Source organism: Lissotriton vulgaris, chromosome 6, assembly GCF_964263255.1.
Source record: "Lissotriton vulgaris chromosome 6, aLisVul1.2, whole genome shotgun sequence".
Lineage (NCBI taxonomy): Eukaryota > Metazoa > Chordata > Amphibia > Caudata > Salamandridae > Lissotriton > Lissotriton vulgaris.
Genome location: NC_141694.1, coordinates 545,913,191 through 545,933,127, shown reverse-complemented (window position 1 = coordinate 545,933,127; position 19,937 = coordinate 545,913,191). Strand labels below are relative to the sequence as shown.

The window sequence follows — 19,937 nt, the reverse complement described above, 5'->3', positions numbered from 1 at the left end:
TTTACTCTTCGTATCAACGAACAGGGTAATGAACCAATTTTCCGACCTCTCTCTTTACCCAGTTCTAGTTGTGGTGGTACCTGCGTGGAGATTGTGCTGTCCGTGGGCAAGCTGGCATGTGCAGTTGAGGGTGTATTTATTAGCGAAAACCTTACATTTGGAACCCCAGCGAGTATCAACAATACTTCGCTACTCATCTGTAGTAACGGTTGTGTTGACGTTTTATTCCGGTTGGAAATGCCATTGGACAGGACGTGACGCAGGCCCCCGTAGGCCCTTCGGCGCGAGAGAGGGGTGGGAAGAGGGGAATCATCCCTTAAGATACGGGAGACTCCAGGGCCCCTCTAAACATCCTGCAAGAGGGCCCCATCACTTTGTATCACCCCACTGCATCGAGTGCATAATTGTCCCAAGGAACGCTAAAACTAAACAAGATTCAATACAATGTAATGGTGTCTGTGTTGTTTATGTTATTAAAAACAAGCAATGTAGCAATTAATATCACAATGGGTGTAGTTCCTGTTCGCCCACATCGGCTCAGCCCTTCCTCTTTTCATGTTATTTGTCAGTAAGGAGGACAACAACAAGAGACCACTGCCATGAACAGATCGACCGGTTTTCGGAATAATACTCGCCTCTGTTTCTGTTATAGGATTACCTACCAGGTCCTGGGCGCGCAGCCTGTCTACAACCCGGCTATTCCTTACGCTGCTGAGATCCTAGGAGGATGTCACCCATAGTCATCTCAGGGCTACATAACATTCCCCCGCCCCACATACCCAAACCCGCAAAGGAAACACAGACAATTAGAAGTTTGGGTAAAAAATTGCTGCAGGATTTATTTACATACAACATATGTAAAGATGGTGGGTTAGCTTACGGGCGATCCAGGACAGGCCGCATTCTCACCACCTGCCTGCCTGTTTGAGCCAAACAGCACAGTGGCGAACCACCCAACTGCTGTATAATAGAATTAATTACTGACACACCCATTTGCTGGGCGTGACTAGGCAAACCCCCGGCTGCACAGGCCCACAACCGCCCGAAGGACTACTGGGGCGCCGACACGGATTCCTGCACCTCCCATGAGGTTACAGGTTAGGCTCTGGCACCCCTATGTGCCCGCTGAAGTACATCATTTGCACCTCTCTTCTTCCGGATCGCCCCGTAACTCCGCCTGCAACGAAAAACAAACACATTAAAATGCCCCCCAACCCCTACTATTGACACTCTGGGTAAGAGGAAGGGAGGGAAAAGAGTGTCCCGCAAGATCATGACGGCGTCCGGGCGGCAAAGAGGCTCAGGGGAAGGGCACCGTGGCTTAAGTGCCCAAGAAGCTCCTCCCCGCCGCCCGGACGAGATTCTCGGCAGGCCGCCTCCTCCAACCGGTGAGGCGGATGTGCCGGACATGCAACAGGGGGCGGGACCGCCCTCCTTGACTAGGTGCCCGCCCTCTTGATGGCCACTGCGTGGCCTCGGGCAGGCGCATAGTCATCTCAGGGCTACCTAACATTCCCCCGCCCCACATACCCAAACCCGCAAAGGAAACACAGACAATTAGAAGTTTGGGTAAAAAATTGCTGCAGGATTTATTTACATACAACATATGTAAAGATGGTGGGTTAGCTTACGGGCGATCCAGGACAGGCCGCATTCTCGCCACCTGCCCGCCTGTTTGAGCCAAACAGCACAGTGGCGAACCACCCAACTGCTGTATAATAGAATTAATTACTGACACACCCATTTGCTGGGCGTGACTAGGCAAACCCCCGGCTGCACAGGCCCACAACCGCCCGAAGGACTACTGGGGCGCCGACACGGATTCCTGCACCTCCCATGAGGTTACAGGTTAGGCTCTGGCACCCCTATGTGCCCGCTGAAGTACATCATTTGCACCTCTCTTCTTCCGGATCGCCCCGTAACTCCACCACAGCCTGTGCGGTGGTCACCGCTGCCGCACAGGCCCCCCACCATTGGTACCTATTTTACCTGCAACCTCTGCTCATGAGTGCTTCTTTTAAGTCCAGCAGAAAGAGGTCTAAGCCAACAGGCGTGAGGTGAACACCATCTACCTCGAAGTACCCCTTGACCTTTTCCTGAATCAAGTCATGTTTAATGAAACCCAGCCCTCTGCGCTGCGTAAACTTTTTCATGGCTGCATTAATGCGCCTTCTTGCTCTCTCGATTGCCTCGCTGGACTTAGCACCCCGCCAGTGTCTCCTAGGCACTATTTCAGACCACCAGACCTCGCATTCACGCAACATGCTGCCAATGATACCCAGGTCTGTTTTCATTTTGAGAAGTAGAGCGGATTTCCCCACGGAGGTAATGTCATTGCCACCCAAGTGGATTATTAAATGATGGGGAAGAGGTCCACCCCGGGCAAGGACCTCCCGCAGTCGAAATAGTAGGCTATGCCAGCGCATGCCCGGGAATCCCCACCACACGCACTCTATCTCTGAAAAGGTACCAGTCCACTGCCTGATGGCAGCCCATCGTGCCAATCTGCTGACCATAGAGTGCCCCAAGACCCACACGCGAGCACCTGTCAAAGAAAGACGCGATATGTTCAAGGGTGTTTATTCAAAAATTCACATGTGATACAAATATACGAAGCACAGCAAACAAAATCAACACAAAACTGAAATGGGGTCAAGGCCTAACATAACGCCTATAACAAGCAGATTCCCAACGCCCAACCGACTGTACCTGCCCTGGAGACATCCCAGCGCGAAAGGCCGAGGTGGCCGCCCCTATGCGGAAGGAGTGACTAGAGAACTTCTTCCCTTGAACCAGCAAGCCCACCCTGTCAAGGCAAGCCAACATGATCTTGTCCATTTGGTATTTCGTTAAGGGGCTGAAATCGGCATGCACAAGGAGGTAACCAGGCCCCGTCGGGCGCAGTGCCAGGAAAGCTCGCAGCACTGCCACGGGGCAGCAACGAAAATCCCCGAGGGGGGAGAGTCTAATAAGAGACCCTTTACCAGACTGGTCTGTCTTAGATCTTCTCAGCTTAATAGACAACCCACCCTCGAAATTAATATCCTCCACACACAGGGCATCCATGGAGGTGTCTGACTTAGAACGAGCCACCAGCTCACTACTCCTAAATGCACCAAAGAAAGCTATAACAAAGGCAGCAGAGAAAAGGGCCTCCTCGTACCCGGAGTGCACAACTGCCCGCAACACCTGCAACATGGCCTGGAGAGAAGGGAAATCAATGGGGGACCTGTCATCCGGGGCCCTCGGATCCTCCCGCGCCCAACCCTTCAAGGCAGCCCTGATTACAAAAGAAGAGGTGGGATCCTGCCCCCCACCCAATCTAGCCTCATGACCAATGGCCGCTAAGTGGCCGCAAACCCGGGAATGCGATCTCTTCTGCTTCTTAGCCCATACTATAAAGGCATGAACTCTCTTCTCTATTGGCAATGTTTGCAAACCCAGGTCAGCAATAACTTTAGTGAATGTAGCACGATGGCTCGAGTAGCGCTTACGTGTACTCAACGCTAAGGATTTTTCTCCTAGTTCCCTCATGTACTGCTCCACTCCAAGATGTGCCAAAGCCTTGGCGCAAAGGGGGTCATCTCCTCTCTCGCCTGGGGGCAAGCTGCCCGGAAACGATCCAGCTGCAAACGAGAGAGAGCGTCAGCTGCGACATTGGTGACCCCTGCAATGTGTCTGGCTCTGAATTCGACATTGCAAAACAGGCACCTGCTAGCCAGTTCCCGGAGTAGAGATAGCACCAAAGGGTAGCTGGCGGACAACCCATTGATCGCCTGCACCACTGCCATGTTATCTGACCAGAACAAGACCTTTCTGTGGGACAGGACCTCAGGCCACAGATGTAAGGAAATGACAATGGGGAAGAGTTCCAGGACAGCAATGTTAGAAGTAATGCCCCGCTTGCGCCATGAATTGGGCCAGCCCTGCGCGCACCACTGCTCCCCCAGAATGGCCCCAAAGCCCTCGCGGCCCGAGGCGTCAGTGTACATGTTTAACTCAGGACTCTCCACCCACGGGGACCTCCACCTCACGGTCCCATTAAAATCTGCCAAGAAAACATCCCACATCCGCAGATCCTTCTTGAGACCGGAGGTCAATCTGACAAAATGGTACCGTTTGTTAATCTTAGCAGTGGCTTTGGCTAGGCGCCTTGCAAAGACGCGCCCCACAGGAATCACTCTCGCAGCAAAATTTAGTTTACCCAGTAGGCTCTGAATGACCCCCAGAGGTGCCTTGTCCCTGCCTAGCAAAGCTTGAATGTCAACCCTCAAGGCCACCACCTTTTCTGCTGGGAGACGAGACACTCCCTGGACCGTGTCAAGCTCAATCCCCAGGAAAGTGAGCACCTGAGCAGGGCCTTCAGTCTTACCTGGCGCCAATGGCACCCCCAAGCAACGAATCAACAAAACAGTCCAGGCCCTCTTGGCACTCCTGCGTGCCCTCCCTCCCAATGAAAAGAAAATCATCTAGGTAGTGAGATACCGCTGCTACTTTATATTCCTCTGTGAGGGCCCACTGAAGGAAGGTGCTGAACGCTTCGAAGAAGGCACACGAGACAGCGCAACCCATGGGCATACACTTGTCGAAGTAGTATCCCCCTTTCCATTTGAAGCCCAAGAGATGCTGGCTGTCAGGATGGACCGGTAACAAGCGGAACGCTGCCTCTATATCTGCCTTAGCCAGCCAGGCCCCTTCTCCTGCCCTCCTCACTAAATCTATGGCCATGTCTAAAGAACAGTAGGAGACAGAACAGGCCTCTTCAGGCAGCCAGGAATTGACAGAGTTCCCCTCTGGGAAGGACAAGTTGTGTATCAACCTGAACGCCCCAGGTTCTTTTTTAGGGACAACACCCAAAGGGGACACGACAAAATCCGGGAGGGGGGGGGACAGGAAAGGCCCAGCCACCCTCCCCAAAGCTACCTCCTTGATGATCTTTTTGTCGACAACCTCCGGGAGCTCCCTCACCGATTTTTGGTTTTCAGCATCTCTGCTGACTCTAGGACCCTGATAGGGGATCTGGAAGCCCTCGAGGAAACCATGAGACAAGGCATCCCTATCTTTCACATTGGGGTATTTCTGGAGGAGGGCAAGCAGCCTAGGTAAAATTATTGGAGATGGGCCTTTGGACCTAAGATGGGGAGGGTCCCTGACGGGCAACACAGGTGGGCTAAGGGGAGAGGGGAGGAAGTCTGGCTGCTGGGGCACCTCAGCACAGGGGAAGGGGGGGGGGGGGATGTCACTGGAGATACTACTTGTCTTTGCTAGCAGCGTTGGGGGCGGGGGATCTCTTCTCACAGGACGACTCGGGGTGGGAACCACCGCACCTGCTGCAGACATGGGAGAACTTACATGCTTTCCCCCAGGTGCAGTTCCCCGCATTGAACATCCTGCATGAGGGAGGAGCATACTTCTTGGCGTACTGTTTGTTATAACTGCCACCCCCTCGCCCCCCTCGAAAGGACTGACGAAAATTACTCTTCTTCTGCGGGAACAGCTTATCATTATCCGTCTTCCTAACCTGGACCACACTGTTGCCACCACTCTCTACTTTACCTTTGCCCATATGGACCATCCACAGTCTGACCTCAACCTGGTCCCATTCCAGCTCAGGGCAGACAGACATCTTTTTACGGAACTCGCAGTCATACAAGTACCACCCCATCCCAGATGTAGCTTCCGCTTCATTAATTATGACGCTATTGTATTGGAAGAGACCCTGTGCCTGTTCTGGGAAACGCTCAGTTATGACAGCCGCCAAGATGGCAAATGCCTGGCGCCAGTTTTTTATTGTCTTCTCGGGCCAGGTTTGGAAGCATGCTTTCTTTTCCTCATCCTTGGACCCCATCCTTCTCACATCCACCCCATCCGCCCCCAGCATGAGGAGCGAGAAAATGTCTATGAACTCCCTACGCCAAATGCCTTCCTTAGCTGCCTGAGGGACTTGCCAGGCCAGGGAACATTTGCCAGACAGAAGAGGTGCCATAGTCATGAGGGCTGTGGGCGCAGGGATGGACACCACAGCTGTCGGCGGGGCCACAGCACTGATAGTTGGCAAGGGAGGAGGGGCGGCAGATGCACCCACCTGTGGCTGGACTGAGACCACCGCAGGCGAGAGGGCCTCCTGGGACACACTCTGCACCGGCGGCAAAACCTGTGGGAGAAGAGCTCCGGTCACCAGACTGGGGGGAGAGCTGACCGTAGGGACAATCGAAACACTGATGGGACCCGCATTATCCCCCCCCTTGGGAAGAAGTACCTCCCCACACTTGCACCACATCAGCCTCTCCGGCACAAGACAAAGGGGCCACTGCTAGCGGTGGCAAAGTTACAGATTGCGTAGAAACAGGTGACCGTGTCTGGGCAGGGCACAAACTGGCTCTTATTTCTGACATAAAAGACGCCAGCGAGTCTGTAATCTTACCCAGATCTTCCCGGGTAGCGAATTCCGCACTAGAGGCCGCCATGCGAGGGGGCGAGGGGGGGCACACCCGGACCACCGCTGGGGGGGATGCCGGGGCGTGCACTATCACATTCCTGACCGGGTCAGCCGCCCTGGTCTTTAAGGGGGTCTCCGCTGGGAAGTCCTTTACTGTTGGCTTCCTCGTGCGCTTAGATCTCACTGTGGCTGTGTCCTCTGCCACCTCTATTTCAGTTATTTGTGGGGCAGGGGCCGGCCCTGGTGCTTTAGGGGGGTTGGCTAGTAAAAGTCCACTCGCCCACGCTACCCCATTGGTCTTTATCATGTCCAAAAGGGCTTTCATCTGAGGGTCCTGCGACGGTCCTAGCCCTGAATCCTCAACCTGGGATGTCTGTGAGAAAAGAGCGGGGGACCCCTGACTCTCCATGCCGCCTCCGAAAGTATCCTGCAAAAGAGATAACCGTGAGCAACTGCATTTAAACGACTTTTGTCAAGCCAGCAGGCACCTCCCACCCCATGTAGATTCTCGCTCCTCACATCCCTCTGACCGGACCTGTAAAGGTGAAGATGACACCCGACCGGCTCCCCCCTACGGACGGCCCACCCATCGCACGTACATACCTCAGCTATTATTCACGAGACTGGTCTAATGCGCGGCCCCGATGCTGATCCTTGACCGGATGCAATTCCTGGAAAACAAAGGCGGGGTAAACAACTCGTCGCGAACACAAAATGCCCTTATCGGGACGCAAAGAGAATCAGAGGTAATGAGGAACTAGGGAAAAGGGGGGGGGGCCGTGAGATGCGGCTCAACCAAAGCAGAAAGCGAGAAAGCCCTTGCTTGCACCATCGAAACGCATACACACATGAGAACATAACTTACGCTGGTACTGCGGAATCGAGGGCGCGTCAGGAGAAACAGGGTGGGGGGGGGGTGGATGCACCGATACAAACCCGAAAGGCCTAAGTGCGGAAGCGATTGCACGAAAGGGCCGAATTCTGAAAGAAAAAGAGGAGGCATGTTAGACAGGGCGCCGCTGAGGCCGCAATAGCCGGTGCTGCGCACCCACACACAAATGAAAGCCAGTCAAGATAGCCTAGACGGAGCCTCCTAAGAAGGAAAACAAATTAACGCCTTTCCGCTTCGCGGGAGGGGGCAGGCGCCAGGCAGCATCACCCTCGCAGGCCCGGGTCCCTGCCCAAGTAGGCACCACCTACCCCCACCCCCTCTCAGACGGAAACATCCGGTAAGGCGGCAACACGTTGGAAGACTCGCTGGGTGCCAACCGTGTACCGCGCCCACGTGGACAGGGAATCCCCGCAACGCGCTCCGCACCCTACCTCCCAAACGGGTAAATTGAGGTGGAGACGACACGAGGGCCCATCAGTAAAATTAAACCTGCACAAACAACTCGGTAAACGATGGTTTCCAAACCTGTCTTATAGAGACCGCTCCGGGGCCTGAACTCCGAACCTCAACATCGCTCAGCAAGTACTGCCATATAAGTACAGCACGCTCGCCTATTGCGGCACTGGGGCACAATAACCTAGCCACATTAGCACAATTAAGCAAACATTCCCCCCCTGGAACGAAAGGCGTAAATAAACAGTTAAATCGACAGCATGCTATGCTATGTGGCAGGTCGAGGGGGGGGCAAAAGTGCTCGCCGGATCCCGCGCCCACGTGGACCGGACACCGGCAAGCTCAGCAATGCGTACAAACGCCCGCACAGGTAACCTAGTACACCGCACCACCCCAACAAACATTCGGCAATGCATTTAGCAACTGTAAAACAAGAGGCATGAAACTTCGGGGTAAAATTTCTCATAAAGCATGGATATATGCGTAGAAACAGCCGCGCAGGTTACCTGGTACACCGCACCACCCCAACAAACATTCGACAGTGCATATACTAACTGTAAAACAAGATGCATGAACTTCGGGATAAAATGTTTCATAAAGCATGGATATGACGTTTGAATAAATTATAACAACATGGTTATTAGCAACAAGCGCGCGTGCAGTCCCTCGCCCACGTGGACCGGGCTCCTTGAGGCACCCGGCTGCGGCACCTGAAACCCTCTGCCCAGCCCTCGAGAGATTCACAGCATTACGCACACACGCACAACCTTGAAAAGGTTCAAAATGCAGTATTTGTAAAGCATACAATTGCCGCCACAATACCACACAAACATGGCCACCCCGACGCCGGAGAGTTCACACAAAGACGCCAAACCTTTCAGAAAAACGGGACTCGGAGTAGCAATTACCGCGGGGCCCGACAAGTACAGGCCGGGCCCACACTGACCGGAGGACAAAGACCGGAACGAAAACCGGACGTCCCCCCCCCACAGCAGCCCGCTCTAGCGGGCCGCCTCGCCAGGCTCACACCTCACATGGAGGGAGCAGGCGGCTACGATAAGGGGGGGGAGAGGGTAGGCCCAAGGCCTCGCTCACCTCAACACGACGAGATTGTCCCAAAAGAGTGTCCCGCAAGATCACGACGGCGTCCGGGCGGCAAAGAGGCTCAGGGGAAGGGCACCGTGGCTTAAGTGCCCAAGAAGCTCCTCCCCGCCGCCCGGACGAGATTCTCGGCAGGCCGCCTCCTCCAACCGGTGAGGCGGATGTGCCGGACATGCAACAGGGGGCGGGACCGCCCTCCTTGACTAGGTGCCCGCCCTCTTGATGGCCACTGCGTGGCCTCGGGCAGGCGCAGGAATGATCTTCACCATCCAAGGCACTGCTGCACCCAAGATGGAGAGGTTTGTCGTGAACTTCGCCACAGGACAGTGTGAAGGCTGCGACGTGGCTTTTCACTTTAATCCTCGCTTCGATGGGCGTGACAAAATCGTCTGCAACACTTTTAAGAGCGGGGCTTGGGGAAAAGAGGAGAGGAAATATGAGATGCCCTTCAAGAAGGGGAAGGATTTCAAACTGGCTATTGAGGTCACCAAATATACCTTTCAGGTGGCGGTGGACGATAAATTATGCTTAGATTACAAACATCAGATTGATCTCGATCGTGTCCAGTGGCTTCAGTTACGGGGAGATTTCAATGTGAATTCCCTTACTGTCATTGGCGGAAGTGCAGCCGGAGGCACCAAACAGGGACCATACGGTTACTAAACGCCTTGTGCAGATCATGTCGATGTCTTGCTGCTGATAGGTCATCGTTGGATTGATTTTCCGTTTCCAAAACCCAACAAAAGAAGAGGAAAGGATTTGTCTATAGAACACCCACACTTTACTCTGACTGCCTGGTGTCCGAGCTCACTTGGGGAACAAGACATGCACAAAATATTGTGGGGTAGGGGGAAGGAATGGCTGGATTATTGAAGCCTGGGGGAAGGAATGGAACAATAGGCTAGAGAAGCACCTGGTATGAGCTCTCTAGGCAGGCTTTTTATTACAGCCAAAATAATAGTATTACCTTTTTTTTTTATTAAAACAAATACAATATAAAAAAAATATTAAAAAAAAATTAAAAAAAAGAACTTTCCTTTTATAGAGTAGGTCAATCTGGGGTCTTGTACCACCAAGCTTATTTCAAACATATTGGCAAAAGTCTTAGAGACATTTACAATCTGTTTGCAATAACATGTTCAGAATGAGGTTTCATAAGCTCAGTTAGCTGATCGTGAGAATGCCCTCCAAATAGGCATCAGCCCAGAAAGCTTTACACGTGATTGTTCAACTTGGTTGAAGGCGCTCCTAAAACCGTGGTGTCAACCTCCACCAAAAGCACACGCCATGTAACCCAACTCGCTATTGTAGGTACAAAAGAAACCGATATTTAACGTGAGGTGGATGTTTTCAAACACGCTACCTTCTTTTGCAATTAGGACATCAGCAAATGCAAAATATATCCCTGAAGTCGTCTGCAGTTTAACTCGTAAGTCAAGAGCCTCACATCTGAAACAAAACTATTCAAGAATAGTGATAAGCATAGTTTGTAAGAACTTCTGAGAACTTATGAGACAGACATTAATTTTTATTTTCTGCCTCTTCCAAAAAAGGCTTTATTACCAATGTGAAATCCCACAGAGCAAAAGATCTGGAAGGCAATGATCAGAAAGTCTCATGGCATGCAGAAGGTGGCATACTAATGTCACTAACCGCTGTTTGAGGGGGTCCACAGAGTCCCAGAAGTGCTCAAACTTCCATTCTTATTAATTTGCATGTAAATACAATTGTATACAGCTACCAATAAATGTGGCAGGGAACCTGCTCTTATATACAAATACTTTCCACATCTGCACTATAGACTTACCATTGAAATTCTTATGTAATAGAGAAGCGGCCAACCAATTGCGTTTTATGTTCTCCAAAGATGTCCCTGAACAATGACTTAAAGGGCATGTCCTGAAATTCCACCCACACACCAGGAACACAAGGATCCCTATGGATATTTATACATGGTGCCTGGAGCCTAATATATTTAAATGCATATTTTTTATAAGAGCTGTTGACAAAAGACTCGACTTAGAGAAGGATGCAACAAAAATATTTCCAACCCTCAGCTTCAGAGATCAACTTTTTAGTGTGTCCTTGTGGATCCAGATAGGCTTGTGGAAACATTAGTTCCAGCATCAGTACATCTACCCATTGTCCTAGAAGTAATGACAACCATGAGTGGAAATGGACTTATGAAGGTATTAAAGCTCTCTATGGCATATTTGGGATAAGCATCTGGAGAAAATGACAAAGATAAAACAAAGCATAATAAATAACTAGTGACCAACTTTATCACATAGCATGCATGGTCGTTTCCTCTGAATCAAGTCTCTATCTGAAAAATTGAGGAAATCGTGTTTTAGGATGAGATGTGCATATACCAGTTGACCAAAGTCCACTAAGATTGTTCAACCTTTGGAATACTGAAACACGAAGATCATTGTATGCAAAGACGTTGTCAGTTGTCCAAATGCTAGTAAGGTACAACATTGGATGCCCCCAGAATGTCCTACTATTTAGGAGATACATCGATTATCAGTACATTCACTAGTATTTTGTAGTGGAGACAAAATTGCAAAGAACCATTTTCAGGATGCACCAGAGTTTTGGCCTAGTCCGTCCTAAATACTTTATCTACCAATTCATGATTAGAGTTTGCATGCAGAATACTGAACAATGCGTTGACAAAATTGGTGATCACAATGAACCAACAAAAAAGATTGAATATCTGACTCCCTCAGTAGCCATATACTGCTGGTGTGGTAAAAAAGGTTTTCAAATACAGAAGTCTAGGTGGATTAGCCAACAGATGAGTGCCCTTCAAATCTCTGAAATACCTTCTTTTGAGGTGGAGAATGACACTGCTGGGCATTATAGTCTTGAGACCACAAATAAATAGCACAGATTGATTTTGTCTATGTTCCTACTAACTTTGCCAAAATCATCTGATTCAATTGAATTTTTAGTTGTGGTAATAGAAGAACTAAATTATCTGAGTTCTCCATAAATATGTTTTGAAGTTCTTATTTCTCTTGTAACAAAACGTACATTTGATTCCCGAAATGGCTCAATGGACTTGCATGGTCAGCATGGTATGATCTTCAGTTATAAACAAATGGCCATCTAGAAAGATTAGCACCTGAATCTATTTGTGCTCTGATCAAAAATTGCTGTATTGCCAATATGCTTGGATATATTAATTAAAAATGCATGAGAATGTGATTTTCAGGATGGTGTAGATGCTGCCTATCTCACTAACAAGTACACCCATTTGGCACGTCCAACAGCAGTTGAAATTGTGTGAGAGGGGCCTCCCAATTGTATGCATCCACTTCAATGGCTTTGCCACTGTTGTCCTTTCTGTCAGGGTGCATTTGTATATCACGGTGGTCCAGGACAGAAGAAGCCCAGATATGTCACCACTATGTACATATAGCTATCTTTTCAGGAAAAAACTTCTGCCAAACTAGTATACAGCTTTAAATTTGGGCGAGCACCCACAAATATTTCAATGACACTTGTTAGAAATTGTGTTTCTAGTTGCCAGAGTATGCACCATGGATAAGCAGGAAACACAATCCTAGTCAGGGTAGATAGAAACTAGGAGATACACACTAGGAGATAACCTGTGCTTACCCTATGGTAGCTGGGCACAAAGTAGTCAGGTTATCTAAGAAGCAATGTGTAATGTTTTTTTGCACACTTAGAGTAATACTGTGAAAACAAGCCAAAAGACTCCACACCAGTATAGAAAAATAGTATACTCTTTACTGAATAAAACAAGACCAGAGCAAAAAAAGTATCAAGGTAAGCACAGGGCTTCGCAGCACTTGTGATCAACAGGTCAAGTTAGACTGGGGGAAAACAACATGAATTAATTTGGGTGTATTATTATTTGATTCCTCGCAGTATCGAGGCCAAAACAGTGCCCCAAGAGGCACTGAAGCGTACATTTCTCACGGGTATCTTAAGTCCAGTTTAATCATACAATTGCGGCCACTCTCAAGAGCACAGGGACCTTGCACTTCCTGTGCACACAAAACAGTACCTTGTCCAGAGAGTCATAGTGACACATTTGTGCTGGAAGAAACAGACTTGGCGGTTGGAGTAAAAGGGCACTCACAACAGCTGCAGCATTTTCCTCAATCGGACTCCTTCACCTCGGGTTTGCTCATGAGTCGCTTATGGGGAGCACAGCTATGGTTTCTGCTCCCTGAAGACGGGCAGCTGCAGCATAGTCGTTGCCCTGGCAACATGTCAAGAAAGGTATGATGTGATAAACATCACAAGCTCATTTTTTGTCTCTAGAAAGAAATCAACCTGCAGCGAGGGAGCCATTCCTTGCGAGACACACCTGTATGTGAAAGAAGAAATATGCACAGGTGTTTACAAATATGAGGCGTTATGGACAATAAAGTAATTTTTAAACTCCCCTTCAAATAATCAGTAGCTTAACAACCACCTCTCACTCGTTACAGCGTTTCCACTAACCAGTAAAGGGAAACTTAATTTAAAATACCAGAGATTATGAAATTGTCGGTTCTGAAGTAAAAGAGCACACACCAACCAGGTACTGCTCACTATGTATGAAATCCTAATACAATAGATATGGAGAAAGGGAAAGAGTATGTATATAATAGCCATTATGTCCATTATTTTTTAGATTACACCAAGTCAATACCATATGAAAAATGAAAAAGCTACTACTCTCTGCTTGGGAATTACAGCTTAAAAGTGCATTGAGGAATTCCCAATCCTAACCTATGAGAGGAGTAGGCCTCACAGTAGAACAAAATTAAATAGGTTGTTCGTCACTACCAGGACATGCCAAACATACAAGTAGAGGCCCTACCATTTACTTACATAGCACTCTGCCCTTTAGGGCTACATAGGGCCTACCTTAGGGGGGACCTAATGTAATAAAAGGGGAATTTAAGGCTTGGCAAATTGTTTTAAATACCAAGTTGAAGTGGTAGTAAACTGCACACACAGACACTGCATTGGCAGGCCTGAGACAGGCTTGAAAGGCTACTTCTGTGGGTGGAACAATTAGGGCTGCAGGCCCACTAGCAGAATTTAATTTACAAGCCCTGGGGATATATTATACCACCTTTCAAGGGAATTACAAGTACATTAAATGTCAATCAATCAGGTATACACCAATTACAGATGTTTATGGAAGGAACACATGCGCTTTAGCACTAGTTAGCAGTAGTAAGGTGCTCAGAGTCCTAGGGCTAACAAAAAGTGTTCAACAAGAAGAGGAGGAGGAAGGCAAAAGGTTTGGGGTGACCCAAAAGAGAGGGGCATTTTCCAACCACAAGGGTTATTTTAATAATGGGCTCTTGGCAGTGTTTAAAAGCAAGGCGGCAGATGTCAGTGGAGGCAACTATCAGCGCCCCCATCCAGTGTGGTCAACATGTTTCAGCCAGGCCTAATATTAATTCTGGCTTTCATCAGGACCTTATGTGCAAAGTGAGATAAAAAAGTTGGTCTACGTGATATGTGTGACCAGCTAAGTGATGCACTCGCTAAGGTGCGATATGTGCAAGAAGATGATTTCCTCAAGTTTTGTACTCTTGCATTGTTAGAGAGAAACTTGTTGAGTCCAAGGAGGGGTGTCCAGCTTTTAGTCACACATTTGTCAAAGCTCGAGGCCCGCAACTGAAACCTACTTGGCCTACATCGGGACTTCGTCAGTGTCCTCTTACACATATCGCACCTTAGCGAGTGCTGCCAAGGGTCCATTATTAAAATGACCCTTGCGGTCACTGGGACCCTTAGGGCAGTCTTTTATACCTACATTCTTAACACCATCACCACACACTCACTTAACAAAATCCGCTCCGCTGTAAGCAGATGTCGCAGCATACCCAAAGCACATTCTGTGCCCTGGGTGGAGCCCGAGGTAAAGCATGCCACCAAAAGGTTTTTTCATTACCTCTGAAACACACACTCTAAAAACTTCTAACCAATAGCTAGTTCTTTTTCATTTTAAAAAATGATAACATGGCATCAGGGCTATCTGTGCAGCCTGACTCCTGCAGCCATTAAACCCACAGGCAAACCTTTTTAACAAGAAAGAATCCTAGTTTTAATATTCAGAGAATCAACCCTAAGTATTCTGTGTAGCCCAAAAGATAGGGTGCATATTATTAAAAAGTGATACATTTAATAGTTTAATGTTGGCATGTGCCTACATTGGCTGGCCAGCTAAAGTAATTTTCACTGTGAAGGGCTGTGGCTGTCCTGTAAGAGAAAACAAAGTTCAGAATAGAATCATATCCCTGTTATCTGTGGTTTGGGATGATTCAAACACTATTTATTAATGATTATTAAAAAGACAATTCAGTGGTGAAGCCAGGTTTTTGATAAATATTTATGGAAAGTAACTTTAGGAAGTTAGATTTTGTCTGCCTGGACCTCCAGTGGCACTGCCAGTGCTTCCCTTTAATGAGGTTTGAAAAGTGCTCCTTAAGCAGAAACAGTGGCATAGGTCTTTTGGCAGAAAGACAGGGTTTTGAGGTGTGTGAACCATATCAGCCCAGGAAGGTCGGTTGAAGAGGGTTCAGGAACTTCATTAACTTGAAAGGGGCCAGGGTAAGGACTGCCCATCCATAGTTAAGTGTAAACAGAAACCTGAGAAGTCTATTATTTCCTGGGTTCTCTGTAGTCAGTTTGGCATCAGCCCAGTGAAAGGGAGAGACAGTCACAGGACCAGCTTAGTGTGGCTGAAGAGGAGGAAGCTGCTCTTTTCCCTAAACAAACCCCAGACTAGCACACAAGAAGCTTCCAAAGGGAGAAACACTGTGCCATCTTGGATTTTACCTGGATTAGTGCACTGTCAGATAGTTTGCAATAAGGAAAACAGAATGTGCTACAAAAGTGGGATGGTATCCTCTTGGAAACTTTTTTTCTCGTTGAGTTGGAAGTGCCCAAGAGTCACCTCTGCCCCACTTGCCAGTAAACCCTACAAAAGTAGCACCTCAACCACAGCTCATCAGAACACTTTCCGGATCTGCAGAAGAGGACAACACCTGCTGCTGTGACCTTGGTGGAGACTTGAAGGGCTTAACCTGCTCCCACCTGTACCCAGGACCCAGAAGTAGACTCCAGGGTTCATTGGTTGAAATCCTGAGTGGCTGCAGGGTCACACCAAGCTGCAAGAGACCTTTTTCCTGAAATGAACAGTTGACCAGTTTTAATTTGACCTGCATTAGACCCTGCTGGAGTGATCCTGGCCCCAGAGTGCTGTCCCTGAGCTTGTGGGAGACTTTAGAAATTATTAGACTAAGAAATTGTGCTTCCTAGACCTACAGAGTGTCAGCTGGACCTTGTGCCAAAGGTGTCAGATTTTAAAGGGACTTAATCAGATAGAGCTTCAGGCTAGCCCTGCTGGAGGATTTTGAGCTTCATTAAAAAAAGTTTAGGCCCAAAAGTATCCTGGAGTTAGCAAGTATCTCATTTGTACTCTAAAACTCTATTTAGAATCCCTCAACAGTATTTAGAATCCAAAAGGCTTTCATAATAATTTCCCAGTTGTATATTAGAAATGAGCAATTTCTACATCCTTTATTTACAGGGTGGAATTATTATCAGCACCATATTTGAGGCCGTTTTTTGGTCACATTCCATAAATATATCTGGTGAATCTGAATTAATGCTTGCAGTAGGATGGACCATGATTTTGAAAAGGGACATGGTGTTCCTTGGCAAGAATCCGGCAACAGCTATCTGATAAGTAATATTTGGCTAGATTGTCCCTGCTTCTACCAACTCTGTCAAAAATGTGTTGTTCAAATCCTAGTCTCAGTGATGTCAGAGACTGTCCAGGACACATCCAGAGACTTGGGCAAGGACTGGGAACTGGGTAGAAAACGTACACAGAAAAAGGAGTACAGCGCTGCCCAGGTTCATAAGGAAGTCAGAGGAGAAAAGAGATCCAAAGGGGAAGCCTGCACAAAGGAACAAGTTGGCTAAGACTCAGAAAGGACAGACACTTATGAGCTCATTTAGCATTCAGAATAACTCCACCCAAGATGAATGTGCAAGACATATATATCAAACAACATTAACAATAAAGGGGAGTGTGGGGTAAAGCATTCAGGAGCTCCACCCAGTAAGACTGAAGCTCAGTAAGATCCTCACCCACAATTGCTGTTACAGATACTGACTGAAAATACCCACATATAGGATATGCATGCAAAGGCAGGATCTGTGGAGCGTATACCTATGGTGATGTTATAAATGTAACTCAAAGACAAAACCCACAGTGAACAAGAAACACCACCTAGGTAGTCAGCTGTTCCCACAGATTCTGGCGATCAAACAGGAACACGCAAGGCAGTAACAGCAAGGGGGTAGAACTAACACAAGCACAATAGACAAGGAGCTAGCAAGGAGGAGTGCTTAACAGGAAAGGAAGGACATCACAGGCACGCTTGGCAGAAAGCAGGTAACAAAACATACAAGGTAGCAGAAGCAAGACAACAGAATAGAAAGGCAGCAAACTAGGAACTGGAACCTAGGAAAAGGGAAGAAAGGCAAGGACTGGAAAAGGATGTACAGAAGGGAAGGCTACAAGGGTATGCTAGAATAGTACTGAATTAAGAGTCAAGGAAACAAAGTAGCACTTAAAGCTGTGCTGGAGCAAAAACAATAATTGAGAAAATTCTCAAGAGCCAAGGTAGCACTGCAGGCAGTGCTAGTTCAGGACCAAGGGAAACTGCTGCTGCTCAGGAACAAGAAATGCTAAGGCTCAGGAAATACAGCTAAAAAGGATATCAAAAGCCCAGGAAACACTGGAAACATGGATCAAAAGCTCAGGAAACACTGGAAACAAGGATATCAAAAGTTCAGGAAACATTGGAAACAATGGTCGGTCCCACCAGCATACAGCTACAATGACCAACATTGGCCTGAAGGGAACAGGAACTTAAAAGAGCTCATAGTAATCATATGCATCAGGTGTGATCAGGCTAGCAGCATCCAGCCACAGGTGAACTGGACCTCCACCCATCCTTGGCTGCAGGGGTGGAGACGAAGCAGTGAGCAGGGAATTCTAGGTAATGGAGTTTCAGGCATGAGCAGGCTGGCTTCAAGCATGAGCAGCATGGCTTCCACAAAACCCAAAATGGATTGGGAATGGATGGCGTTTCCAAGTCGAGTCCAAATGGCTGGAAGTCAGTATGTGCATGAAGGGGGGGGGGGGGGTCCGGCAGCTTATTATAACAGCGGAAAGTCCCACAAGTAGGTCCCCTAGTGGAGGGCATAAACGCACAAGGAGCAAATAATGACAAGTGAAGATTATCATTTGTAAATGCAAACATTTATTTGGAAAATTCTTTGAGAGTTGCCTCCTGAAGAGTACGTTATTGGCTTAGATTCTAGCTAAGGCCAATATGTAGAATTAACCATATTTAATTTAATTTAATTTATTTAAAACATTTCTAAAGCTCAGCGTACACCATGCGGTTTCTTGGATTCATGGAACATTGTTGAATCTTCATTGCTCAGGAAATACATGCCCAGGAAACTCATAATCCTTTGAATCTTTGTATTCAATTCAGCAAGGCCGATTATTTGCCAATATGTGTATTTGGTTCATTTGGAAAAGAAAATATTATGGTTGGGTTGACTATTTGAATGGCCAATACATGGGGTGAAAGAGTTGAACATGGATATTCGCCTTTATTTAACTTATGGTTGGATTCTCAAATACTATACACATGTGGCACATAACATCCTCTGCTATATTCTCTAGAAGGAGAAATTTTGTGGGACTGGTCTGGTGTATTACTAGAGGGTACAATATTGAAAACCCTAGTTTGTACATAGTATTCACCTCATCTATATTATTATTTTCTATGACATATCTCATTCTCTTTAGTCTATCAGTGTTAGAATCAAGAAACTGGCCCAAACCCTCCCATGCATGCTCTTCGTTTTGATGAGTGCATAACCATGCTCCAATCTTTCTGCTGCTGTTTCAAATCAACATTGAAGATTGTTTTGTGTATAATGATCTATAAGCAATCTGGCAAATAACTAACCCAATGTATGAGCAACTGAAGCATGCAAGAAGACATATTACAATTATCTACTTGTTGAAAAAACTCAATTTCCAGTTACTAAATAGAATTAGTGGAAACTATTTATTTTAGTGTACTTATTGTGCTTCAATGTATCCCTTGGCCCTGGTATGCATAGTCATCTTTACATTACGTGCTCTTATTAATCTTCACTGGAGCTTTGGTGGTAGTCTTGAATATAAATTGGTTAATTTCTTGGAGTTCATTCACATTTGTAGTTACAACACTTTATAATCCGAACTAGAGAATTTCAGATTTGCTTATTGTTTTTATTCATTGAATATTAGGATAATGTCCTCATGTAACTTTTTCCATAATTTAAATTTCATGTACTAAATAGTAAACAAGTTGTCCTAACCCAAATTTTTCTTACAAACTGGTTTATTAAAAATGTGTTAATATTGAAAGGATAAAGAGGATGGGGATATGTAAGTTGCAACATTATTCACATAATAATAGTATTCTAAACATGGAAAACAAAATACCATTTTCAAAACAAAATTCTTTTTTTTTCTTCATTTTTTTAATAATAGTTTTATTGGTATCTACACATTACAAAATACGTTGTGACATATAACGAATAAGAGGTTTCACAGGCATAGATGTAGGGATGAACGATTTGCAGTGGTGTTGACAAATTGTACATAATGAGATATGTTGATTGGATATTGTGGAAGCTAATTTTGAAGGGTTAAGTTAACAGTGATATTACTCTTTGTCTTCATACACACGGAAGCATTCCAAACCTTCATATTTTTGCCCACCATGCCACTTCAGTTTGGACTAAGCTGCAGCTGACTTCAGAGCCTCAATCAGCGTGAAACCCGTCCTGGGTTGCTTGTGTTCTGGTTGAGAGAGGATCTGGCTTACCAGTTTCAGCTAGACTGTTTCTATTGAAGCAGGTTCAAAACCGATTTGCATACGGCTGGAGCTAATCTGGGGTGTCATGGTGGACAAAAGAGTGATGGGT

General features: G+C 47.1%; 1 pseudogene; it reads left to right on the top strand.

The window, feature by feature from the left end:
• Positions 1-9,140: 9,140 nt before the first annotated feature.
• Positions 9,141-9,881, top strand: LOC147707538 (galectin-4 pseudogene; annotated as a pseudogene).
• The last annotated feature ends 10,056 nt before the right edge of the window (positions 9,882-19,937 follow it).